We start from the raw sequence: 27717 nt of genomic DNA on the forward strand, positions 1-27717 counted from the left end.
TAGATTTTTGGCTCATTTTCCCTTATGTTAGAATTTTTTTAATGTAAAAATAATGGTTGCAGATATAGAGGTGGGCGCCAAAACTGCACAAAAAAAAAAAAAAAAAAAAATCTTTTTTTTGGCGCCCCCCTCTGGGTGGCGCTCTAGGCGACCGCCTATATCGCCTGTAGGAAGGTCCGCCCATGCACCTTGGTTAAACGTACCGCGTTCGAGCCAATACCAGCAATACCACCAATCAACAACACCAACTGAGTCATGTGACTAAGTTAGCCCGGACCAGCGTGGGCTGCTGCGCCAAAAGAAGTACAATGGGGCACTATGGAGAAACCATGACACTCGTGACTAAAAGTTGTTTCAAACGAAAACGGCTGGATGTCATTTAGCCAAATCAGTATGGAGTGTGAGTCTTTCACCTTTTACACGTCTAGCTTTGGTATGGATTGATTGTTTAGATCGCTAACAAATGCAAATATATTGTAGTCTGCCCCGTTGTTCTGACGGGAGCATGTCTATGTTCCCCGGGTCCTATATGTTCCCCGGTAGCGATAGATAGTCGGTTATGCTTAGAGTTTATCTTTAGAGCAGGGCGATAGACCACCCGCCCTGATTCCAAACTCTAACCGTAACCAACTTCGAAAGAGTCGCCAAGCTTAACCAGTTCGAAACAAGGCGGACATTAATACAAGTTTCAATCAATCAATCAATCAATCAATCAATCAATCAATCAATCAATCAATCAATCAATCAATCAGGGAACATAGAACCCGGGGAACATAGAGCCCGGGGAACATAGGGATGACCCCATTCTGACCAGGATTACGTTCATTTCTGCCTCGCCTGCAGGCGCATATTTGTCATGACGTCGTTAGCGAACAGGTCTATAGGGAGGTGTAGTCTGACGTCACTGGTTGTTCCACCCGTATAGGGATTTATCATTGGGAAAATGGATTATCGGCTATTGTAACAATTCTGCCGCATGGATATTTGAAAAGCTTTCCATTTTTGCACAAAACGAGTTCCCTTCTATCACTAACATTATTGTTTAAACATTTTTGGTTGAAATAAAATGTTGTGATTATTTTTTATGATTAATTGTGAATATTTTCATGTTGAGCTATAGATTGTGGATGAATAAGCACAGAAAGGTACACCATGCCAATGTTAATGCTTTATTGGTTTTAAACGAGGCGATTTAGAAATGGGCAATGGGGAAATACATTGCGTTGGACAGAGGGTGGAACACGAAAAACGGCAGTGATGTAACCACTACACCTCCCTATTGATGAGTTGGCCACGGGATGGATTTATCGGTTAACAAGTTTACCAGAATTGTACTGTACACCATCACTTGACATCACATTCAGCAGACCCTGTCAGGCATGACCACTGGAGGGAGAGATTCTCTGGAAACAGGGAATTAGTGTTCTATGTACAGTATTAGAGATATGTAAAAGGCTACCGACTCATTTTAACGCCACAAATAAAATAAAACAGCGCACAAAGTTACCTTCCTTGAAGAAGTATATTTCTTTCTTCTCATTTTCTCCTTGCCTCCTTGTTTGTTTGACAAAATGGCATCCAATGTAATAAAAAAAGTCAACCAACGAACTAGATTCTTGTACCGGATCTCCTCTCTGGTAAACAAGAATACCCTGAAGACTCTGGCAGGAGCACTCATTCAATGGTACTACGACTATGCTTGCACCTCATGGTACCAAAGCACCCAAAGGCGCTTAAAACAAAATTACAAACATCACAAAACAAACTGGTCAGACTACTACTTGACCTGAACCCCAGAACCCACCTCACCCCTGCCCACTTTGACAACCTAGGATGGCTTAGAGTAGACGACAGAGTACAGCAACTTGCAATGGGCCTGGTCTACAAGATACACTATACTACCGGGGTGCCCATGTACATGTCAAAATACTTCCCAAAGGTCAGTGAATACCACAACCACTACACCAGAGGAAGCTCAACAAATCATGTTAAACCCAGATTCGGCTCAAACAAGGGACTAAACACGTTTCGCAATTATGCCACAACAATGTGGAACGCCCTACCCAAAGCTGTAAAGGAATGTGAATCCCTGCCCACATTCAAAACCGCTCTTAAAGAGCACCTACGGGAGGCTGCAATTCGAAACTGGCCACCGTAAATGCCCAAAACCCCCACCACCTCCTAATAGACAGTCTCCTCCCCACCGCATGTATATATTCCCTCCCCGCCGTATGTATATTTCCCTCCCACCCACCCACCCCCTCCTAATGTACAGTCCCCTCCCCATCATATGTATATACTCTGTCAGGATCTAGGGGTAACAGTACTGTATATTTGAATACCGCTTATGTCACAAATGTATCAGTACTAAATACCTGTATGTCCCTATGCCATAAATGTCATGTATGTTGTGTATGTCATAAATATCTATATGAATTGAAAATGGGGGACCCTGATGGAAACAAGACAAACGTCTTTCTCAGGTCTGCATCCCCTTAACAATTGTATGTATTGAGCCGTACTGTATTGTACCCATTCTGCAATCTGTTAAATAAAGTTTTCATTCATTCATTCATTCATTCATTCATTCATTCATTCATTCATTCATTCATTCATTCATTCATTCATTCATTCATTCATTCATTCATTCATTCATTCATTCATTCATGTTAAATACTGAGCAGTTACCTCTCCCGGCCACATGGTGGCAGCATTGTGTGAAATGAGCAGCGGTGGCTTAGGAGGTGAGTAGCAATAGTCTGGGTATCTGAAGGTTCCCAGTTCCATGATTTCCTTGAGCAAGGCACTGAAACCCTGACTGCTCCTGACAAGCAGCTGGGCGCCTTGAATGGCTGCCTCCACTGTTCCTCTGTGTGTGAATGTGTGTGTTTGTTTGTTTGTTTATTTCTTTAGTTCAGATCCCCATTAGTCACTGCCTCAGCAGCGACCATTCTTCCTGGGGTCTGGATACAAACATATAAAAATCAAACAAGAATAATCAATAAAACAACATAAAATAAAACAAATATCAATAAAACACCAATAAAATATACAAACAAATATAGAACAATAAACAAATCAAAATCAGACATACAAACAAATATAGAACAATAACAAATATACAAACATATAGAAAACTAAAACTGGTTCCAAAACAGCTCGACATTCCATATACTAATATTCCTCATAACCATGAGACAAAGACATTCAAAATGAATCCATAACCCAACACACAAATTCATTCATCAGACACAGATTAGACTGTCAATCTCTCAATCTCTTTCTGCATTACAGCCCCTCTTATAGTCTCCTCTTAAATCACACTTTATTGGTAATTGAAACTAAATATTGTGGAAGTCTATTCCAGTAGGACATTGCCCTACAGTCTTCTTTAAGGCTTCAGTGCTGGGTGTCGGCAGGGCGAACTGACCCCACAAGGCTTGTCTAGTGCCATAGTTATGACCATCACTAGTAAGCACCAGCTGCGAAAAGAGGCATACAGGTTTATGTAAAGTATAAATATTTATCATAAACAAAATCAGACTACACACTAGTCTCTCATCGACTCTCATCCATGGCGGTTCCTTACGCATTTTTTCAACTGTTTCTAATTGAGCTATGCAATGCAAGTCTTGCAGCTCTATTTTGAGTAAGCTGTATTTTATTTAAGTCTTGACCATTTGACCAGATTGCTGGACAGTAGTCCAAATGTGACAAAACTAGCGATTGTATGACTTGCTTGGTAGCTGTGTCAGTAAAAAAAATTGGCATTCCGTCTATTAATTGAAATACTTCTGCTAATGTTTGTTACAATATTGTTAGTTAGTGAGTTGACCAAGATAGTGTTTCATCTATTATAACTCCGAGCAATCTGGCCTCCTTAACTTGTTCAATATCTGCACCATGCATGCAAAGAAATATTTAATCTGTGTTTCTCTCTCTGATCATGCTTTGAACAAATATTCCGACATTTTGTTTCGGATGTATTTAGTTTCAGCTTATTTACCGTGACCCATTCAGCAATCTGCATTAACTCGCTTTGAAGAAGACTGCTGAGGTCTTTGGCATTGCTTGCCGAAGCATATTATTGTAGTGTCATCTGCATAAAAGGAACTGCTCGCATTTTTTTTTTAACTATGTGGCATATCATTTACAAATATTGAACATAATAATGGTCCAAGGCAACTTCCTTGAGGAATGCCACATTGTAGCGTTTTAATGCTTGATAAAGTTCCATTAAACAGGACACATTGTGTTCCCCATTAGCTTTTGCATAGCAGCAGCTATTCTTCCTGGGGTCCAATAATTTCCATGGTGACCATACAAAAATATACATTAATACTCATCACAATATATTGACAAAACACAACAAAAAAAAACAATAAAGAGGGAAAACCCACTCTAAAACTGAAGATACATTGAGTTATTCCAGTGGTCTTTGACAGTTCAGTCAATGAACTCCTTGGTAACACTTTATAATAACACTCAGTTATAAGACCTTTATAAGGTATTTGTAGATAATGAACTAATCATGAACAAACCATTTATATACATTCGTAAATTATTATTAAATCATTTATAACTATATTTGTATAACATTCACAAATTAGTTCTACATTATTTATAACTCATTATCAACATTGTTTGTACTTGATTTGTTCATCATTAAATAATGGTGTTTAAAGTGTAGTAACACATTTGTAGATGCTTTGAAAAATGGATATGAAAAAGAAAAACGATACTGTACCTCCATTTATTTGTTCATGTTCAACTAATAATTTGTTAAGACATTCATAATACATCTATAAATCATTTACAGATGCTATTGTGTGCCCTAATCTAAAGTGAAGCCTATTCATCATTAACAAATGTCTAATACAGTTAATTATTTGTTAACTTTTTCATCATCTGTTACACATGTTGTAGACAGCTTTCGGATACATCCTTCTTTGTGACATCAAACAGTGACAGAATTAGGACTATAGATAAATGCAATTGTATTAACAAAATACATAAAACAATAGGCGGGTGGGGGGTAACTGTACATTGGAGGGGGTTGGTTTAGGACATTTACAAGGCCAGTTTCGAATTGCAGTCTCCCGTAGGTGGTCTTTGAGAGTGGTTTTGAAAGTGGGTAGTGATTCACATTCCTTTACAGCTGTGGGTAGGGCATTCCACATTGATGTGGCATAATTGCAAAACGTGTTTAGTCCCTTGTTTGAGCCGAATCTGGGTTTAACATGATTTGTGGAGCTCCCTCTGGTGTTGTGGTTGTGGTATTCACTGACCTTTGGGATGTATTTTGACATGTACATGGGTACCTTAGTGGTGTATCTTGTAGACCAGGCCCATTGCAAGTTGCTGTAGTCTGTCGTCTACTCTACTCTAAGCCATCCTAGGTTGTCAAAGTGGGCAGGGGTGAGGTGGGTTCTAGGAGTAGGGTCAAGCAGTAGTCTGACCAGTTTGTTTTGTGATGTTTGTAATTTAGTTTTTAGCGCCTTTGAGGTGCTGAGGTGCAAGCATAGTCGTAGTACCCTTGAATGAGTGCTCCTGCCAGAGTCTTCAGGGTATTCTTGTTTACCAGAGAGGAGATCCGGTACAAGAATTTAGTTTGTTCGTTGACTTTTTTTTATTACATTGGATGCCATTTTGTCACAGGAAAGATTTGCCTCTAGGATGGAACCTAGGTATGTAATTTCATCTTTCTTTGTGACAATATTGTCACCCACTGTAACTGAGAAGCCGTCTGTCTTGCTGAGTTTGTTATTTGAACCGAAGAGAATGGACTCTGTTTTACCCAGGTGTAATGATAGTTTGTGGTCAGCGAGCCAGGTGCAGATTCTGCCTAGTTCAGAGCTGAGGGTTTTTTCAACCTGTAACTTGTTCTTGTCAGAGACCAGCAGGGCTGAGTCGTCCGCGAACAGGAACAAGTTGCAGTCACAAGCTAACGACATGTCATTTGCATAAATTAGGAACAGTAGCGGTCCTAGTATACTTCCTTGTGGAACACCACAGCTCACTGGGAGGGGGGGGGGGATAGGGTACTGTTTACCTCCACCATCTGTTCTCTCCCCTCCAGGTAGGATTGCATCCAGCTCACTGATAGACTATCAAAACCAATGGCTTTTAGCTTGTCAATCAGAATGGAGTGATTGACAGTGTCAAAGGCCTTTTGTAGGTCCAGCATGACCATGCTGCAGTATTTGCCCGCGTCCACCTCTTGTTTGAGAAGGCATGTGTCAGTGGAGTGGGATGTTCTGAAGCCAGATTTGATTTTTTTCTGCAAGGTGCTTTTCGACCTGTTCGTATACTATTTTTTCCATGACTTTCGAGATGGAGGTAAGAATAGAAACAGTTGCCAGGGTCTAATTTGCTGCCCTTTTTGTACAGGGGGGTTACTCTTGCAATTTTGAAGTCTTTGGGTTTTATGGAGAGGTTTATTATGTGTTTTTTATTTTTTTTATTTATCCTTTATTTATCCAGGAATGTCCCATTGAGATACAAGATCTCTTCTTCCAGGGAGTCCTGACCAACACAGCACACAACAAGTTTCAACATAAAACAGGGCATTAAACAAAAAACATACAATTCAAATATAAATACAGAGGGTCATTTGTGCAGTGGCAAGGAGCATAATCACATCAACAATAGCATCAGGTAAAACAGTTACATGTTTCATAAAGGGCTAATCGTAGCATACCTTTAAAAGCATTCACAGTAGGAAGTGCCTGTAGACAAAGTTTCACTTGCAGCGTATTCCATAAAAAGGGAGCATAGTGGGAGAATGCAGCTTTACCAAGCTCTGACTGCATCAAAGGAACATTTAACAGCATCCCATTTGCTGCTCGTCTGGTATTAAAAAAGCAAGTATAAAAGGACAGAAGTCTGGAGATATATAAGGGCAGCTTACCTAGCAATGACTTAAGGATAAAAATCAACATGTGTGATTGTCTTCTTTGGTACAGAGAGGACCATCCTAATGACTGATACAAAGTGCAGTGGTGGGTGCGAGAGCCTGCACCTGTTACAAAACGTATGGCAGTATGGTACGCAGAATCCAGCTTTTTAAGCAGGGAGGAAGGAGCATGCATATAGATTACATCGCCATAGTCTAATACAGGCAGAAAGGAACTCTGCACAATTCTCTTCCTGGCTTCAGACGGGAAACATTTCTTTAACCGGAAGTGTGTGATGACTGGGGTGACGGCGGCTGCTGAGTCTCTGAGGAATTTGGATGGGATATTGTCATGGCCTTGTTAGGTTGGCCTTGCTAGTACCTCAGCTGTTGTTACCATTTCTAGTTTGAAATCGTCGTTGCAGACCCCTAGGTTATTGTAGTAGGCTATGATGTGTTCTACCCCAAAATGCCCTGAGTGGGAGGGTAGTTTATTTACCAATGTTTGTGAAGAAAATGTTTAAGTAATTGGCCACATCTAGCTTGTCTGTGATGAGCATGTTGTCCGTCTTTATGTTTATGTTTGAAAATTGGGTTTTAAGTTTTTTTTTTACTGCAGCCTAGTTGATTATTGAGTAATTTCCAAAGTTCACAGGGTTTATTTTTGTTTTCCTCAGTTTTGTCATTGATGAAATTCTTTTTTGCAGTTTTGATCATGGAGTTTACTTAATTTCTTAGTCTGTTTCATTGCAGTTTGAGTTCAGTCACGTGGGCTTGGAGTTCACTGCTCGGGATTTTGGTAAGCTTTGACTGTTTTCATAGTGGTCAATATTTCGGAGTGCATCCACGGCTCAGCGTGATTTTTTACCCTGGTGGTTCTTAGGGGGGCCATGTCGTTTAGCCATGTTTAGCCATGTTTCTTCAACTAGTGTACCACTGAGCTCTTCTGACCAGTCCAGGCTCTCCAGCTCTAGGTTAAAGGCCTCGCTAGAGTAGGGTTTGAGGTCTCTAGACCTCAAGGGATGATTAGGTGGCCCTGATTGGGAATTTGGCCAGGAATGTCGGGGAACCCCCTACTCTTTGCGATAGGCGTCCTGGGTTCTTTAATGACGAGATTCAGTTAGGACCTCGGTTTAGCGTCTCATCCGAAGGATACAGTATAATGTATAATAGTATTATTGTACATGGCTATCATACAGATATGTAAACAGGAATGAGACAAAAACAAAAACAGATCTTTGTAGTCTGTGTTATTGACCAGCGCCGACGTCTGTTCTGAGAAGAGTGTTCGGATCTGTGGCTCTTGGAGAGGGATCTGTGATGATCTTGTTGTCTTGTTTGGTTATAGAAAGGTCCAAGACGAGTCATGATTCTGCTCCCCATCTGGCCTGGACAGATACATATTATATTATATTATATATGTGAATGTGCGTGTGTGTGTGTGCGTGAGTTCACAGCTGAATGATCTTAGAGTTCAACCCTGAATGATCTTAGAGTCTGAAGGATCTTAGAGTTCACCAGTGACTTATCTTAGAGTCTGAAGGATCTTAGAGTTCACCAGTGACTTATCTTAGAGTCTGAAGGATCTTAGAGTTCACCAGTGACTTATCTTAGAGTCTGAAGGATCTTAGAGTTCACCAGTGACTTATCTTAGAGTCTGAAGGATCTTAGAGTTCACCAGTGACTTATCTTAGAGTCTGAAGGATCTTAGAGTCTGAAGGATCTTAGAGTTCACCAGTGAATTATCTTAGAGTCTGAATTACCTTAGAGTCTGAATGATCTTAGAGTCTGAATGATTGCTGTTTTCTACAGTGGGGATCATAGAGGTTAGAAAAGTTGCTGTTCTACAGTGGGGATCATAGAGGTTAGATAAGTTGCTGTTCTACACTGGGGGTCATAGAGGTTAGATAAGTTGCTGTTCTACAGTCGGGATCATGGAGGTTAGATACGTTGCTGTTCTACACTGGGGGTCATAGAGGTTAGATAAGTTGCTGTTCCACAGTGGGGATCATGGAGGTTAGAAAAGTTGCTGTTCCAAAGTGGGGGTCATGGAGGTTAGATACATCCCCATCTTGTTTCATTGCCTGGCTTCACTTGTCATGGACAGCACTAAGAAGTGAACTGTTAGTTGTTAGTGTTTCTCTTTCATCTGTGAGCATCAAGGCAGTGCAGGTGAAACACTCATGGCCATCACACCAGCACATATATCTGTCTTAAAGGCCTGGTGATGGATGCCTTTACTATAAGTGTGTCTTGCAGGCATGTGTGTGTGTCTGTGTGTGTGTGTGTATCTCATCTGTCTGTCTGTCTGTCTGCCTGTCTGCCTGTGTTTTCCTGTCTCTCCATATCTCTGCCTGTTTGTCAATGCCTGTCTGTCTGTTTATGCCTGTCTGTCTGCCTATCTGTCTGTCTGTCTGTCTGTCTGTCTGTCTGTCTGTCTGTCTGTCTGTCTGTCTGTCTGTCTGTCTGTCTGTCTGTCTGTCTGTCTGTCTGTCTGTCTGTCTGTCTGTCTGTCTGTCTGTCTGTCTGTCTGTCTGTCTGTCTGTCTGTATGTCTGTCTGTCTATCTGTCTGTATGTCTGTCTGTCTGCCTATTTGCCTGTCTGTCTGTCTGTCTGTCTGTCTGTCTGTCTGTCTGTCTGTCTGTCTGTCTGTCTGTCTGTCTGTCTGTCTGTCTGTCTGTCTGTCTGTCTGTCTGTCTGTCTCTCTCTCTCTCTCTCTCTCTCTCTCTCTCTCTCTCTCTCTCTCTCTCTCTCTCCGATATTGTCCGATATCACATTTTTATGCCAATATCGGCCGATAATATCGGTAGGCCGATAATATCGGACACCCCTACCCAGAACCCAATCCGCCCTATTATGATAAAACAAAAGATACTTGGTCCCTAATGATAAGAGCTCAATGAAGAAACCCAATCCCCCTAACAAAATTATATGCTACTCATGGTGGTCAAATGGGGAAGGATACAAACCCGGTTTAGGGTAAGGGGTGTAGGGGTAGGGAATAGGATATGAACCCGGTTTGTGGTAAGGGGTGTGGGTGCAGGAAGAAATGGTTAGCATTAGGGATGTCCCGATCCGATCACGTGATTTTCAGAAGATCGGGATCGGAGAAAAAAAAGAAAGAAAAATCTTTTTAAATTTTTAATTTAAATTCTTTCCCTTTTTTTTTATTCAACAAACATGACCATGTTCACGTCTTAAACTCATACTGAGGCCTTTGTTTTGGTTTTAAATTGCACATCATCATTCATTTATTTATTGTCACACAGAGCAGAAGAATTTTGCCAAAACAAACGTATTTCCTTAATTATACATCAAATGATTTATGTCAAGGATGAGGGACATCCACTAGTTGCAGAACTTGCAGTCACCTGATTTTTTACAGACAATGCTCTCATGAAGCAGCAGGTCGGAGGCAGAGTTTTTAGATTTCTCCGGTTGCAATGCCTCGCTTGAATGAAGTTAACTTTTCACCTCGATAACGTCAACATTCAGGGTGAATGTAATGTGAGAAATTGGGATGGGAGGCATTTTTTTATTTATTTTTTTCGGATCAGGAAAAATCGGTATCGGTAGATACTCAAAGTCACATAATCGGGATCGGATTGGGAGCAAAAAAATTTGATCGGGACATCCCTAGTTAACATGTGAGCTCCATGTATTGACAATGCCAATGCTACAGTACATAGCCTGCCATATGGCCCCTAGGGGTGTAACGGTACACAAAAACCATGGTTCGGTACGTACCTCGGTTTTGAAGTCACGGTTCGGTACGGGTTTTCGGTACAGTGGGGAAAAGTTTGGCTTTCCATGTTCCACTCAGGGGTGATGTAGTGTGCAGTAACTAATTGTACTTGTAGGGCTGTCAACGAATATTCTCTATTGAAAAAAAATTTCGACTTAAAATTTTATATTTTTATTTTATAAGTTATAACACATTAATTGTCAAAAACGAGTTAACTCGTTATAGCCCGCCAATCGAATTCTGCCAACAACGAGTAAAGTCGTTATTGGATCGTTATTTCTTTTATTCGCTATTTCCATTCATAATTCATCCTGCTATGCTGTGTATACGACTGTGTGGCACTCTGTCTGAGACCGCAACGGTCAGATACCGCCACCTAACGCCTTGCGGCCGCTATTGCACTCCATTTTCCCCGTTCATTTTCTTTGGCGGATAACGTTGGACAGACGATCGTGATCAGTATTTGGAATGGCGATCAAATAATTGGATTCTTCTTTTTGCAGTACATCATAGACAAGGTAAGGACTATATATTATCAATCCTGCATTGATCCGATATTTTTTTCCCCGCGATCGCAGCATGTGTCTGTGGTGTGTGTGTGGGCCGTGTCCCGTTGGTTGCGATCAAAGCACGGAGGGCCGGCTCCCCCTCCCCCCCCCCCTTTCATGCATCGATGATGAAACATAATACCGATAATCTAACGTTGATTTCACGATGATTATTGATCCAGGCGAGGAGTGGCACGATTTATAGTGGAATGCAGTAAAGCGCTGTTTGGCGGAGTTCCCTGGGATTACACAGAATCACTCTAGAACTATACTCATATTCACCACGGTATAAAACGGAAATGTATGGATGAAAAAATTATCAGTTTTTTACATGTTGACCGGAAGAAACTCACTGACAATCGACGTTGCTATTAGATCCATAGCTATAATATTTAATATAGTTTTAGCACTACAAACACCGGCATCTACCCCCATTGCATTACAGCGCTGGCACAAACGGCCATAGCGACCTCTGGCGTCCAATGTGTTAAAGATGGTGAAAAAAACAGCCCCCGGTGGGTGTGGGCCTGAATGTGCTGCATGACGGATAGGAGACACGCGATGTCATTGAGCTGACCAACGTGTGAGTAGTAATGAACAACAAGTTTCATTCCCCTCAGCAGCTCGCGTGGTAAACGAGTCAGGTGTCCCCCTGCTCCCCCCCCCCCCCCCCCCCCCTCTATGGCGAGCTGCTAGGGCTGGACTTCTGGACTTGAACTTTGTGCTGCACCAGGGTAAAAAATCACACTGAGCCGTGGATGCACTCCGAAATATTGACCACTATGAAAACTAGAGACAAAAAAATGCTCTGAGTTTCGTAAAAGTCAGTCAGAGCTTACCAAAATCCCGAGCAGTGAACTCCAAGCCCACGTGACTGAACTCAAACTGCAATGAAACAGACTAAGAAATGAAGTAAACTCCATGATCAAAACTGCAAAAAAGAATTTCATCAATGACAAAACTGAGGAAAACAAAAATAAACCCAGTGAACTTTGGAAATTACTCAATAATCAACTAGGCTGCAGTAAAAAAAAAACTTAAAACCAGATGTCCCCAACCACTGCACTTTTACAGTCTTATTGTTGTCTCACTGTCCTGACTCCTGTCCTGTCTGGCACTTTACTTTATTTATAATTATTTATTTACTGTTGTATTGTTCTTATTGTGAAAAAAAAAAAGCATGCACTGTGAACGTCAAATCACATTCCATTTGTTCTGCAAAATGGTGAATAAAGTAATCTGAATCTGATCTGAATCTGAACAACCGCGACCACCGGTCGCGAAGCCAGTGATTTTCCCTCTGAGCAATGTCAAGCCCCGGTTGGAAATACTACAGATTTTTATTAACTTGTGGAACCTCGAGACAGTTTTAGGCAAGCTATGTAAGGTACACCTGGCCTACCTTCTTTTTTATGCTAACGCTATTTTGGGAGTTCTAGCGTCAAGAATGTAAGTAGCCTACTTTGTTTTAGCACTTTATTGTAAATCATCCCTCAGGGTTGTGTGTGTGTGTGTGTGTGTGTGTGTGTGTGTGTGTGTGTGTGTGTGTGTGTGTGCGTGCGTGCGTGCGTGCGTGCGTGCGTGCGTGCGTGCGTGCGTGCGTGCGTGCGTGCGTGCGTGCGTGCGTGCGTGCGTGCGTGCGTGCGTGCATGCGTGCGTGCGTGCGTGCGTGCGTGTTCGTCACACTATGAGGCTATGCTAAATTACAGGTAATCTCTCAACGAACACCCGGCCCTTTGCACAAATGATATTTTGGGAAGGGGTGAACTTGGGAGTTTTTAATACAATTCTGCACGAAAAAAAAAGTTCTGTACGTGCGTTCGTTAGTGGTTAATGTACCGTTGTATTCGTTCGGTACACAGCCGTACTGAACCGAAGGTCCAGTACTGAAGCGGTTTGGTACGGGTACGTGTACCTTTACACCCCTAATGGCCCCTAGTGGCCACCACAACCCACCATGTAGATAGATAGGCAGTAAGAGCCATCATATCACCAGGGTTATCAAATTAGCACTTCGCTTCACTGGTGTGTCATCAAGTTAGGCCAGTTAGTTCCAGCATCCCAGAACCACCCCCTCCCTGCTAACTGCCACTTTGTCCACGATATCCACACGCAGAACCTCCCTATGTTATCCTATATAAAAAATTAAACAATTCCTGATACCAATATCACACATATTTGTTTTTTTCCTCAACCAATAAACTGACTGCCTTCCAATGCTTCTTCCGACATCTCATTTACCGCTTTTCACAAACTCCGTCCACAAATCCCCAACTCTACCAATAACGATAAAGTCGATCGTGCTATAAATCCTCTGCATCCTACTTCCACCGGACAAACCCTATAGGTTTTCATCCTCACTGTTCAGTTTCTGCTGCCAAGTCTGCATATCTCCACTTTTCCCTTTCATATGCCTCCTCCACTGAATGCTCCCAAGGCACGGATTCTATAAAATGAACTAACCGCTGACTACGAGACCATAATACTATGTCAGGCCTCAAGTTAGTGCTAACTATCTCCCGCTGACTACGCAACCATAATACTAGGTCAGGCCTCACGTTAGTGCTAACCATCTCCTGCTAAGCTCTTCAAAACCAGGTTATGTCTCCACGTATACCGGCCTTTAGAAAGAATAGCCTTACACGACGATGGCGCTGCTCCAACCGGCTGCCTTTCTGTTCGCTCCGTCGAGACTGTGTTTACTTTTGTTAATATTTATAGTTTTTAGAGTTTTGTTCGTACCAACTGTTGGTGCATTTAATGTATATGACCGTCAGTCACTCATAGACATTGGATTACGGGAAACTTACCAACTGGATTACTCACTGGATCAGCTTTCCGAACCGCATCAATGGCCTGAAGAAATTCTCCGGAGAATAGGACCAGATCCTTTGTTCCCAGAGCCCAGGAAAAGACGACAAGGAAAGAGGGCTGGGATCCGTAACAGGCTGAGATCCAGACGCCACCGTACACCACTGCCCAGTATATTGCTAGCCAATGTACAATCAATTGACAATAAACTGGATGACATCCGAGCAAGGATTCAATATCAAAGAGACGTTAGGGACTGCAATGTCCTCTGCTTCACCAAAACATGGCTCACACCGGAGGTTCCAGACCACGCGATTCAACCAGCGGATCACTTCTTTATCCATCGCAAGGATCGGTCATCAGAGTCCGGTAAACAACGTGGAGGAGGTATTGCCTTCATGTTTAACAAAAATTGGAGCGATCCAACTAACGTGAAGGAATTATCCAACCACTGCTCCCCAGAACTGGAATATATAACCATCAAGTGTCGTCCTTTCTTCCTCCCGAGGGAGTTAACGGCGATCGTCCTGATCGGAGTGTATATCCCACCGCAAGCCAACAACAAGGTTGCGCTCTCCAGACTACACGACGAGGTAAATAAAATACAAGTGGCGAACGTTAACGCCGCCATTTTAGTGCTGGGAGATTTCAATAGCGCCAATCTGAGAAAGGTATTGCCTGACTTCTATCAGCATGTGACTTGCAACACCAGAGGCGGTAACATCCTAGATCACTGTTACACGCAATTTAAAGGTGGCTACAAGGCTCATTCTGATAGTGGCTTTGGTAAATCAGATCACGCGTCCATTTTTCTTTCACCAAAGTACAAACAGAGAATAAAAAGTACTCCCGTAGTCTCGCGAGAGGTGCAGAAATGGGATTTGACGTCAGAGGAGACGATCCGGTCAGTGTTTCACTACACAGACTGGAATGTGTTCCGCGACACAGATAACATTAATGTCTACACGGAGACAGTGCTGGACTATGTTTGTACTAGGGTGAAAGAAACAATCCCCACTACCAAAATGAAAGTTTACCCAAATCAAAAACCCTGGGTAGACAAATCCGTCCGTGAAGCTCTGAGAGAGCGCACCAAAGCATACAACGACGGCCTAGTGGCAGGCAACATGAATGACCACAAGGTGGCGCGATACAACGTAAGGAGGACAGTGTCAGAGGCCAAACGGCGCTACAGGGATAAAATTGAACTCCAGTTTGAACAAGCTGACTCTAGAGCTATGTGGCAGGGGCTCAAAACGATGACAGACTACAAAGGCGCCTCCCTCAAACTGAACAGTGACATCTCCTTAGCAAATGACCTCAATACCTTCTATGCAAGGTTTGATGCTGGTAATAACAACACCAGCTCACAAGCCTCGGCAATGGGGGGGGGGGGGGGTCGGCTGCTGATGGAGGCGCAGTGTTCAGGGTAACAGAGCATGAGGTGAGGCGGACCTTTAAAAAAGTGAATATCAGGAAGGCAGCAGGTCCGGACGGCATCCCCGGCCGCGTCCTAAAAGTCTGTGCCGACCAACTGGCCCCAGTATTCACTGACATATTTAACCTGTCCTTAGAACAGGCTGTCATCCCCACCTGCCTGAAGAAGTCCACTATTATCCCTGTACCCAAAAAATCCAAGCCTGCTTGCCTCAACGACTACCGCCCTGTAGCTCTCACCTCCATAGCCATGAAGTGCTTTGAGAAGCTAGTAAAGGGCTACATCTGCTCCTCCCTCCCCATCAACATGGACCCCCTGCAATTTGCATACCGCCCCAACAGGTCCACGGAGGACGCCATATCCCATGTGCTGCACACAGCAGCATCACACCTGGACAAGAGGCAGGGGAACTATGTGAGAATGCTATTCATCGACTACAGCTCGGCATTCAATACCATAGTCCCCTCCATACTCATAGCCAAGCTCAGGGACCTGGGCTTGGGCTATGACCTCTGCCAGTGGGTCTTGGACTTCCTGACTGGCAGACCCCAGGTGGTGAGAGCAGGCAACTGCACCTCCTCATCCATCACCCTCAACATAGGGGCCCCCCAGGGCTGTGTTCTGAGTCCCCTCCTCTACTCCCTGTACACACACGACTGTGTGGCTCAGCGGAGTAGCAATACAATCGTCAAATTTGCTGACGACACAGTGGTGGTGGGCCTGATCTCTGCCAACAACGAGAGGGCCTACCTGGAAGAGGTCAAGGTCCTGGCGGGATGGTGCCAGGAAAACAGCCTCTCCCTGAACGTCAGCAAAACAAAGGAGATGATTGTGGACTTCAGGAGGTCGGGGGTCAAGGACTACAGCCCCCTCAGCATCGACGGGGCACCGGTTGAGAGAGTCAACAGCTTTAAGTACCTCGGAGCCTACATATCCGAGGACTTGACATGGACCACACACATTGACAGTGTTGTGAAGAAGGCACGACAACGCCTCTACTTCCTCAGGCGCCTAAGGAAGTTCCAAGTCAGCCAGAAGATCCTTAAGAACTTCTACTCATGTACAATAGAGAGCATCTTGACCGGCAACATCACCTCCTGGTTTGGGAATAGCACTGCACAAGACCGAAGCAGACTACAAAGAGTGACACGTTCAGCCGAACGCACAATTGGAGGGGGGCTCCCCACCCTCCAGAACATTTACTACAAGCGTTGCAAGGGCAAGGCTAAGAGAATCATTAAAGACTCCAGTCACCCGAACAACTGCCTCTTTGAACTGCTGCGGTCAGGCAAGCGATACCGGAGTCTCAAGGCGAGCACAGAAAGACTCAGAAGAAGCTTCTATCCCCAGGCCATCAGGCTGCTAAACGAACAATGAATGAACACTACACAACAACAACCACCAAACGCACATAGCACACACATCCACACGCACACACTCACTTTAAACAAACACTGTAGCACCCACTCCACACACTTTATAGCACACACCCACTTTAAACAAACACACTGTAGCACCCACTCCCCACACTTTATATTTATGGATGAAGGATTGCACTACAACTCGTACACCTTACTGTAAATTGTAACTAAAATTGTACCTCATCCCATTTCTGCTTTGCACTAGATAGTACTGTACATTAGTACACTGCATAGTATTGTGTATTGTATATTATATGGTAACTCAGAACATTGTACATATGTCTATACCGAACACTGTGACCTCATTTTCTTCTTCTAAATTCATGCTATATTATGTTATTATGTTATTTGATACTATCTTGTCTAGCACAGTCTCTGGAGCGTAACAGTAAGAAGCATTTTGTATGAAAGTATTCTGTACTTCTGTATGACAACTATTAAAGAACTTGAACTTGAACTACAACTTGACATAATATGCCTCAAAGTTGCCGTCTCTGAACACAGGGGACAAGACGGGTCCACTAGTGATGTACTATGGCTAGCCCTACTTAGTGTGTACGTGTGTGTGCATGTGCGTGTGCATGTGTGTGTGTGTGTGGTAGCAGCAGAATTGATGTGATGAGTTAAAATGTGCAGGCCTACTATAGCACCAGTGGTGGAAAGTAACTAAGTATTTTTACTCAAGTACTGTACAATTTAGAGCTACTTGTACTTTATGTGAGTATTTTCATTTCAGGGAACTTTATACTCTTACTCCACTACATTTCAACGGAAATGTTGTACTTTTTACTCCACTACATGTATCTGAACCCATCAGTTACTCGTTACTTTGAAGAAAAAGATTTTGCATAGAAAACCCAATATATACAAAATAAAGAAATGTAAAATGAAGATTAGCCTGCCAACTTCAAGAGGACGTAATCAGAGCAGCATAATTGGACCACATACCACTTTAACATAACCTATAGAGAGGTCAATGGATACACAAACGTCATGTAGAATGTGTACCTTTACTTTAGATACTTAAGTACATTCAATCGAAAATACTTCTCTAGTTTTACTTACTGTAAGTAGAATTTGAATGGAGGACTTTTACTTTTACCAAAGTACTCATTTATCTGAGTATTTCTACTTTTACTTAAGTAAAGGAACTGTGTACTTACACCACCACTGTATAGCACTAAACACGGGCTATTCTACTTCAACAGGATCTGTCATCGCATGTCCAGTGCCTTTTGGGAAGTTCTGTTCCTATTCCCAGCAGAGCCAATCACCATTCAGTATAGCGGCACGGTGGTGTAGTGGTTAACACTGTCGCCTCACAGCAAGAAGGTCCAGGGTTCGATTCCCGCTTAGGGACCAGGTTGCTGTGTTGCCAGTTACCCAGGTGGGGTATCTCCCAGGCCTTTCTGTGTGGAGTTTGCATGTTCTCCCCGTGCTCGCAAGGGTTTCCCCCCCGATAAGATAAACCCAATGGAAAAACATGCACAACAACAACAATAGATCGCTAAGATTGTCAGACCCAGATTCGGCTCAAACAAGGGACTAAACACGTTTCGCAATTATGCCACATCAATGTGGAACGCCCCACCACCCCACCTACCCAATCCAATGTACAGTTTCTACATCAAATGTATATACTCTTTTTTCTGGACTCTTTTTGTATCACAAACAGTACTGTATTTGCAAATCTGGTATGTCATAAATGTATAGATGTAGCAGTACTGTCTATCTGTATGTCATGTATGTCATATATGTTACGATGAATTGAAAATGGGGGACCCTGATGTAAACAAGACGAAAGTCTTTCTCTGGTCTGCATCCCCTTAACAATTGTATGTATTGAGCTGTACTGTACTGTACCCATTCTGCAATCTGTTAATAAAGTTTTCAATCAATCAATCAATCAATAACGCTGTGGCGTCCTTGACGAAGACGGACAGGAGCACTTGGATTGGTCCCCTGGCGCGGCTCACGTTGACGCCTGTCTGCTCCCGGCTGCCCTTGGGGGGGAAGGCCGACGGGATGGGTTAATCGCAGATACGAATTGCATGCATGCATCGCGTGTGCCGATTGATGACCTCTGAGCAGGTCCTAAATTATTATTATTATATTATATGCATGTATGTGTGTGTATATGTATATATCTGTGTTTGTGTGTGTATGCATGTATGTGTGTGTGTATGTATGCATGTATGTGTGTGTGTGTATGTATGCATGTGTGTGTATATGTATGCATGTATGTGTGTGTGTGTGTGTGTGTGTGTGTGTGTGTGTGTGTGTATATTAGGAGTGTAACGGTATGTGTATTCGTCCTGCGAATGTACGGTACGGCCGTCGCGGTGCGGTACGCGCAGCCATACGAAGAATACGCCTCACAGCGCACACACACCAGTCACGCATGCAGGCACTCGCGGGTTCCGTGTCCGTGTGAGAACAGCATGCGGCACACCGAGTCCGACTTCAGATGAAGCAAATGAAACCAATGGAAAGACACACACACACGCCAACACACACACCAACATTCTCCCCCGCCGGACTCTCAGGCAGAGCTGATCAAATAAAGAAAAGAAACTTACATACTGAGCTCCTCTCCAGTTGAACTGCTACTGTGTTTAAATCCAAATAATCATCTGCCATTGTTGTAACATGTCATCTGTTCTCTAGTATTCAGTCTCGTGAAATAAAATCCTCTCTACAAGTGAAACTGAAACTTAGCAAGGATAAGTTGTTAAAGGGACAGTAGGCAATTAATTTATTCAGTGGATGCCTGAAGACAGAATGACACCAGTATCACTGACTACCACGGCAAGCCTATAGACAATTATTCTATTTAATAATAATAATAATAATAATAATAATAATAATAATAATAATAATAATAATAATAATAATAATAATAATAATAATAATAATAATAATAATAATAATAATAATAATAATAATAATAATAATAATAATAATAATAATAATAATAATAATAATAATAATAATAATAATAATAATAATAATAATAATAATAATAATAATAATAATAATAATAATAATAATAATAATAATAATAATAATAATAATAATAATAATAATAAATAATAATAAAATATACAATGTGAGTTACATCTAGATACGCATAAATTCAACAGACTGTAGTGCTCATTCCAGACGGTGTAGCGTCCCCCCCTTCCCACGGTGTATATAAAAATATCAACAATATAAACATAGAGTAACATATAGGACACTATAAACATAAAGTAACATAGAACACAATATACACACACAATATACAGGACTATATACAATAGTGGTGGTGAGGGAGGCAATTTCCACCCTACATTGTGGTTGAGTGTCTAGAAAAGCGCTATATAAATATAATGAATTATTATTATTATTATTATTATTATTATTATTATTATTATTATTATTATTATTATTATTATTATTATTATTATTATTATTATTATTATTATTATTATTATTATTATTATTATTATTATTATTATTATTATTATTATTATTATTATTATTATTATTATTATTATTATTATTATTATTATTATTATTATTATTATTATTATTATTATTATCATAAATATATAATAATTATTATAAATTATTATAAAAAATGTATAATATAATAATAATAATAAAAAATTAATACATTTAATTATAAATATATTTGTTTCTGTTGTACCAAAATCTTACCGAACCATGACCCCAATATCGAGGTACGTACCGAACCGTGGCTTCTGTGTACCGTTACACCCCTATATATGTATGCATGTGTGTGTATGTATCTGTGTGTGTTTGTGTGTATATGTATGCATGGCCGCCTAGTTATAGTTGAAAGTGGGGGTGCAAGATTATTAAGTGACAGGCAAGGGGTGGTTTGGAGGGGGTCATTTAAATTTAATGAACACAATTTCCTGCAATATAGAGCCTTCAATCTTAACCAATAAAGCTGCTCTTTTCACTATAAAACTCAGTTTATATTACTATAATAATAATAATAATAATAATAATAATAATAATAATAATAATAATAATAATAATAATAATAATAATAATAATAATAATAATAATAATAATAATAATAATAATAATAATAATAATAATAATAATAATAATAATAATAATAATAATAATAATAATAATAATAATAATAATAATAATAATAATAATAATAATAATAATAATAATAATAATAATAATAATACTATATTAATATATATATACTGTATATACTGTATATTGATTTTTCGCTCTTTTATTTTTATTAAATCAATCTCCTTTCAAATAGGCCAAGTTTTTTATAAGAAAGAGAAAAAAGATAATTATACCATATATTACATTGTCTGTCTACATTTATTTAGACTAGCATTGGTATTTAAATATTGAGTGCAGTTGAGTAATTGTGGGATTAACGTAATTCACACACTGAAGTTGGAACTGTCTAAAGGTTGCGGTGTCCGGGGACGGTTTAGCGTGTGGTACCTTCTCAAGTTGTTGACATGCAGTAGCTTTAGCTACTAACGTTATCATAGCATCATGGTCTGTAATGTGTCAACTGGACAACGCCAGCCTCGTCTGCCATATAGATAGCGAACGTTAACGTTTGCAAACAAAGTCAACGTCATCCAGCTGACACCACAGATCTAGATATTATGACAATGTTAGCTAGCGGCTAGCGCTAAAGCTAATGCTAACGCGAGGGAAACGTTAATGTACCTCCACTATTAGAGGATTTACGGTATGACCAGATGGTATTTCGGGACCGGTATGGGTGGAACACTTTTATTGTATTGAGTGGTAGAAGTTCTACCACTCAATAGTAAAGACATGTCTAACATAATCCTTTGTTTGAACAACTTACTGGAAAAGTCTGCCACCAATGACACACTCGGTGGCCTGTAATATTTACACTCAGCCTACCTGCAGCATGCGCCACTGACTGCTGGGGGAGGGAGGGGCCGTGGGAGGCAGTTGATCAAACCATTAAAATGTGGAGGGTGGGGGTCACAATCTTTGGAAACTTAAAAACGTGCTATTAAGTGTCATTGCGTATTATTAATTTGATTGAAATTACGTAGTTATGGTTACATTTATATATTGGGGGGGGGGACATATCATATTTTTCATATGATCAAAAGTGGGGGTGCAAAAGCACACATTTGCTCCCCCAAGTTAAATTGTGGGGGTGCAGCTGCTCCACTTGCTCCATTGCTCAGGCGCCCGTGTATGTATGTATGTGTGTGTGTGTGTGTGTGTGTGTATATATGTATGCATGTATGTATGTGTGTGTATGTGTATGTGTGTGATAAAGAAACAGAGACAGAGTGGGACATGAGTCAAGGCTATGTATCAAGTGTGTGCATTATAAAGAGAGAGATAGAGATAGATAGATAGATAGATAGATACTTTGTGTGTTGGTAAATGTCCCTGTCTAAACTATAATATACTAAACCCAGAGCTTCTGTTCTATGTAATGATTGATTGATTGTTTACATCGGGGTCCCCGATGTCTTGTTTACATCGGGGTCCCCCATTTTCAATTAATCAGGATGGCTTACTGCCTTCTCCCTTTTGGGCTTTAAAGAGGCATAACAAGGATGCCCGTTTTCCCTACTTATCTTTACTACTGTACTAGAACCTTTACCCATAGCTTTGCATAATAAAAAAAACAAAAACATTAGAAGTATTAGAGTAGACATAAAGATAAAGAGAACATAAATGACTGTTATACGCTTACTTACTTACGCCTGCTACCCCTTCTGGGGCATAGGCCGTCAACAAGTGATCTCCAGGCATCTCTGTCTTGAGCTGTTCTCTCCAGTTGGTTCCAGGTCATCTTCATGGTCTTGGTGTCTGCCTTCAGGTCTCTGCGCCAGGTATTACTTTGGCGACCCCTTTTCCGCTTGCCCTGCAGGTTCGATGTTCCATGTCTGGTTCCATGTCTGGTGTTATACGCCGATGACATACTATTGGTCTCAACAAATGGCGGTTCCCGCAATGGGCTCTAATTTCTCTCAAATATCTGGCCATAAAATAAATCGGGCTAAATTCAAAAGCAATGACTCTTTCGATTAAATATCTGCCGGCAATTGGAGCTGACTGGCCATTCAAATGGGACTCCACAGTCATGGTATATCTATGGATAAAACTCACACCAGATGTTGGAAGGAAAATTATGTACACAAATCTTAAACCTGTTATTCATAACATCCAGGGCCCTTTTTACAAAATTGGAGACAACCCCTGGCCGATGACCAGGGCGTCCATCTGGTATAATAAAAATATCAAACAAATCATTCTGCTGGCTTCAATGGGTTAATGCAGTTATCCTTCTTTTTGGAGGATCTTTAGGCAGACGGGTCACATTGTGTCCTTTGATTATTTAAAGCCAATTTACAACAAGTACAGATTTTTGGAATTATCTTTAATGTAGACACTGCCCCTTTTCTGTTATTAGGCCAGAACCTAGTTCAATAACAGCTATTCATGACCTGTTAGTAACAGTCTCAGACTATCATAAATCAATTTTAAAAAGCAGAGGCCTCATGGTTTTATAATTATATATGAGATGCCAATGCAGATAAATTAAATGGACTTAAAACAATGTGGGAGAAAAATGTCAAGAGAGAGATCAAATAGGAACTATGGAATAGGACTGTATCTTGCCATCATACTTCAGCCTTTGAAATCCAATCACAACGCATTGTCTTGTGAAGGGCCAGATTAAAGTGGAGAATCTACATTTATTGTTTTATATACTTTGTATATTATTTATATATACACGGTATATCCCTTTAAGCCTGCGTGTAAATCCTAGTAATATTCACTTTCCTTATGGATAATGCCCCCTGACGGTGGCGCCAGGCAGTCTCGCACTCAGATAGGTTCAAGGGCGAGTCTGGGCTAGTCAGGACATGCCCTTGGCAGCGCATTGACTCCGGGCAAGTGGTTAGGTTTGGAACTAGAAAGCCACTTAAGTATATATATCGGCGCAGGTGCGAATAGCAGCAGTGTGACAGTTCAGTGTGATTCTAATGTAGTGAGAAGCAGTGCGTTTAACAGAGCGTTGAGAACCACGTGCGAAGTGAATAGTAAAAGTGTCAGATTTAATGCAGTAACGTCAAGTTCGACTTAGCTTAATGTGAAGTAAAGAGTTGTTAATTTATTGTGTATCGTGCCAACCACAGTTCGTTCGTGTGTAGCATTACCCAGCAGTTCGTTCGTTTAGCTAGTGGACCTTAGCCAGTGCGCGTGGACTAAATACATTGGTACCAGCACACGAGGAGGCCTAGTCGGAGAACCTACTGGACATGTGCACAGGAGAACCGACGGCGGCGATTGCAGAACCAGTATTGGTTGGATTATATTGATTGTGGAACGTACTACCTGGAGAAGAGCATCGTTTATCTCCACTGTCGTTTGGATTTAACACCGTGAGGATCTACATTCGGGCTGGCCTCATGGACCGAGGCTAGCTGGCTATCATCGTTGCTATCGAGCAATTGGATTACAGTTATTGCTTTTGATGGTGAGCTTTGTATTACAAGGACTGGCTTCTGTACGTGAATCCCCTTCTTCTTCAATTGATCAGACTGAGTATCAAAACATTCCTCTCTCCTCCAGAACTTACAACTCTGGGAGGAACCCATTGTCTCCAGCGGTACCAGCGTTGCCCTCTATAATTGCCATTCTACGCCAGGCGGCGTTAGCCTAGTACCCCATCGTAGGAATTATTCTATTCCCATTGACTTATGCTACTGACTGACTTTATGCCTATTCTTCGCCATACAAGCGCGACCCTAATTCTCATATCTGTAACATTTACTGCATAATAATAAATACCCTCAAATGATATTTCTTTGTCAGTGCCGTGTTATTATGAGTGTCTGCCATATATTAGATGTACTGTCTGGCCAGTAATTAAAGTACATACCTAGCAGTGGTTTAATCTATCACAATCTTTAATACAGTCAGGGTTTTGTAAGCCACAGCACCATCGAGCACTCTGCCTGCCCCCTCCACCTCAGAAGAGCCCAGCTCACAATGCACAGCCACAGCACCATCGAGCACTCTGCCTGCCCCCTCCACCTCTGAAGAGCCCAGCTCACAACGCACACCCACAGCACCATCGAGCACTACTCCTGCCCCCTCCACCTCAGAAGAGCCCAGTGATGCAGCATCAGTCAGGAATAAAGGCACCACCAATAGACCCTGCTGACTGCCCATCTCCTCTAACTGATAAGGTAAGAAGAGAGTTAGTTCAAAGAGGACCATTCCAAATCAAAAACAGCTTCACATTTCCAAAACAAAACAATGGCAGAATGTGTCAACATGACCATTTTAACAGAGTCAAAAAAATCTAAAGAAGCTGCTTCTGCTGCAAAATGTTTTCTAAGAGTGTACAAACTGAATAGGGAATGGTTAAAGGACTGGGAAAACGCAGGCCACTTGCTATCCATGAGGAGAGACAGGAGCACAATACCCACATGGCAGCATGGAAAGAGTTGGAGGTCCGTTTTGCGAAAGGGCTGACAATAGACAGGCAAGAGATGGCACTCGCTGAGGCTGAGAGAAACAGGTGGTTTGAATTGATTGATTGATTGATTGATTGAAAACTTTATTAACAGATTGCAGAATGCGTACAATACAGTACAGCTCAATACACACAATTGTTAAGGGGATGCAGACCAGAGAAAGACTTTCGTCTTGTTTACATCAGGGTCCCCCAGCATGGCGTTCTCTCTCGATTGGTGGCAATAATTCAGTCCTTAGCTGAAAGAAACATGGCTTTAAGGGGGTCCACAGACACATTAAACAAACCAGACAATGGCAACTTTCTGAAAGAGGTGGAGCTTTCAGAAAAATGTGAAAACAAAAGTGTGAGTGCATATTATTGGTAGTGAATAAACTGTGATGCAAGGGGGCTCCAGATAAAATGCTGCATAGGGCAGCCAATTGGTCAGAGCCGGCCCTGCATTCCCTGCACACACATCAGAATACAGGGCCAACACAGTAAATAACAGTTGATTGTACACACTTGTTTAAGTCATTTACAATAGATGGAATTATAGATACATAGATATTGTTGATTGATAGATATGGATATTCTTATTAGCAAAAAACCTGCTAGATACTGACAGGGTTCTCTCATAACTAGGAAAGGACAGATGACTATTATTATCTAACGTTTCATCCACGTCTGTAAAGTTACCTAGCATTACTGAGTTCATGTTCTGCTATAATGAAGTTACAAAAAATGGAGTAGGGACCGCACTCGAGGAAAGTCGTTGTTTTTATTTTTATATGCACAAGTTGTATAACGCACAAAACGTTTTCAGCCATCCGGCCTTCATCAGTGTGCAATGATAGTTGTGACAAACAAACCTTAACTAGGCTGTACTTGACAACATACAGGTGGGAACAATCGGCAATCAGCAAACAGGCTAGGTTGACGTCATGATCAGTAATTAGCAGGGCTAGATTGACAGGTAGATATCATCACAGTATCACATGAATGCATAGGCTATGTATGAAACAACACATTAATACATATTACAATACAATATTTACAAATCTGTATGGAACAAAAAACCAGTACATTGGGGGTATCAGGTTGTTAGACTGTTCATTAATCAGTGTACTAGTTTTTGTTTATACAGTAGACAACTTAGGCCCTGTCCGATACGCTGGCGATGTGCGGGGTGGTGTCACTAGTGACCGCCTGGTGGGGTCTCGATGCTGCGGCGTCGTTGGCCTCACCAGGCCCCCTTTTCCTGGGGGGTCCTGACCCTTCCTGGGGCTGGGTCCTACTTCACGCTCCGCTGCTACGGCCTTGCCACGGGGTTGGGTTCTTGACCTTGACCCTGTGATAATAGGGATTGTAACAGGTTTTTTTTCCTTCCCGTTCGTTCCCTAGTGGCATGTGGGTTGTGCGCCTGTGTAGTCGTGGGTTATTCTGTGGGAAGGTAAGTCCCACGATCTGCTCACCCTGTGCGTTTGAGTTGCTAAACCCTCTTCGCACAGTCGGATCCGATTCCCTCCCATCCTCCACTAGGGGGGTCCGGGGGCTCGGGTCCTCCCCGGTTCTGATGGTTGTGGGGGGCCTCAGCGGGTACATTTGTCGAGCTTCCGCTCTGCTCAGCTCCTGTGTTCCACTACGAGCAGAGCGTAAGCTATTACGATATATAACATACGGTTATCCTATAACCATAGTTATATGAGTATAGCGAGCGCTCTGCTCGGACTCACTGAGGACCCCGTGGTCTTCGCCTTCGGTGGTGAAAGACTTGGGAAGGAGCTGTTAGTATGGCCACATCCCCGCTTATGTAGAGGAGCGGATGGGGGTGTGGCCAGGCGGATGGGTGTGTACTGTACTGAATACAGAAATGTATTCAGTAGACTGGATGTGGGATATGTTCCACTACGAGCAAAGCGCTCGCTATACTCATATAACTATGGTTATAGGATAACCATATGTTATGGACGTTGTGTAAGATCTAATGTCAGATGATATTCTCACATCCAAACATCTTAAAGAATCCAGGAAAACAAAAGAGTACTTCTATGTTCAGATGGAACTGTAAAAACACAATGACACAATGTGTTTTGAATGAACCTCAGGTCCCACCAGGTCAGCCCATGAAACACCACGAAAACATCACTACAGTCCCATAGAAACATGACAATACGTTACACAGGTTTAACTATAGAAACATGACAATATGTTACACAGGTTTAACTATAGAAACATGACGATATGTTACACAGGTTTAACTATAGAAACATGACTATATGTTACACAGGTTTAACTATAGAAACATGACAATAAGTTACACAGGTTTAACTATAT

The 27717-nt window shown here is 41.7% G+C and overlaps 1 protein-coding gene across 1 annotated transcript in view; it reads right to left on the reverse strand.

Annotated features, from left to right (window-relative positions):
• The window catches only part of LOC311231231 (histone H3.2), a gene marked incomplete at its 3' end in the record, with an annotated part of 410556 nt that overhangs the window by 210987 nt on the left and 171852 nt on the right, over window positions 1–27717 (reverse strand). The gene's annotated exons all lie outside the window — the stretch shown is intronic.

Source organism: Notolepis coatsorum, assembly GCF_963971535.1.
Source record: "Notolepis coatsorum genome assembly, chromosome: 6".
Taxonomy (NCBI): domain Eukaryota; kingdom Metazoa; phylum Chordata; class Actinopteri; order Aulopiformes; family Paralepididae; genus Notolepis; species Notolepis coatsorum.